Raw genomic sequence first — 1,419 nt, 5'->3', positions numbered from 1 at the left:
CCCTAGACTTCTGTGAACCCTAGCTTCTCTCACTGTCGAGTTTGTAGCATCAGGACTCGATGCTACAGACGAGAAAGGAAGAGACAAGGGTGGTGATGGAATACTGAGTTTGTCGGGGGAAGGTGGTAGTGGTGGTGTTCGAGGTGGAGATGGAAGAGATGGTGGTGATGGAGATGGCAGAGTTTTCTCTGTAGACGGAGTGGAGGAGAAGAACTCGATGTTTGGGAAGAAGGGTGTGTTTGGTTTAGGTCGATGGGTTCGATGGCTAAGGTGTTGAGCGGAATCATCTGAAGTTGATGCGCAGCGAGGAGATCCGTTGGATAATCACTTACTAATTGAATCGAACGGCACGATGTAAACAAGCTCTGAGCGACCGTTGGATTAAGTGATACAACGAAGCTGACGGCTCCAGATGGAGTTAGGTGCTGTAGTGTTAGACAGGAGCTTCATACTTTGATGTACGGCGATGCTGCGACCGTAGGATGCTGAGATGATCCAATCTGACGGCTAGAAAGGGAAACGGGTATGGATATAGGAAATGGATTTGGGTAAGGGTCTTGGGTATGCCAAGCCCATATCTTCTTTAAGAACAATTCTTCCTCTTCAAGCCCACTTCTAATTGATCCGGCTCTTGCAAACATCATTCTTCGCTTCCTCCTAGCGGGAGTCTTTGCCGTTTCTTTGCTCTTTTCGCTCCGTGAGATAACCAGGCTTTATTTAGTACCTAAAAATGCAAAATTAATTAAGAAAAATATTTATTCTTGAAAACAATGAAAATACAGAATATGGGATAAAATGTAGAATTAATGCACAAAAGATGAGTTAAATGCCAAGAAAAATATATAGAAATATGCACTTTTTAGCACTCATCAAATACCCCCAAACCTGAATTTTACTTGTCCCCAAGTAAAACAAAACTAAGGAAATCCTACCTATACCACTGTCACTGGTCTCTCGAATGCATTTAGCGTATGCACTAAGCCTTTTAAACCACTAAGTGTCCCTAGTGGACGAGTTGAAGTCTCGTGAAGGTTTGCTTAGAACGTACCTACAAAGTTCTAGGACAAAATATAAGCTCAGATTCCATCAAATGTGACATGTGCAAAACAGTTTAAGCTCACAGCAAAATGGAGATGTCAATCTAGCTATCTAAGGCACAATCCTAGCACTGATAACAAATAAAGACATGTGATAAGAGTGTAAAGTGTATCTACACATGTGTAAAGAAAGATCGGATGTTATGACTACTAATCACCAAGAGATAGTTTCTCAGGCTAAGAACCAAGGTCGAAATCTAGCTAGTTGTCCGGACTTTACGAGAATTGTGAATGAGTTGGAGGTGTTTCACAATTACTCGCGTTGTACATCAATGGCATACACCCTCCTTGCTTATTACAATGAAACAACAAAATGACTCTT

Source organism: Papaver somniferum, chromosome 1, assembly GCF_003573695.1.
Source record: "Papaver somniferum cultivar HN1 chromosome 1, ASM357369v1, whole genome shotgun sequence".
In the NCBI taxonomy this organism is placed as follows: Eukaryota; Viridiplantae; Streptophyta; class Magnoliopsida; order Ranunculales; family Papaveraceae; genus Papaver; species Papaver somniferum.
Note: the sequence above shows the minus strand (reverse complement) of the source record.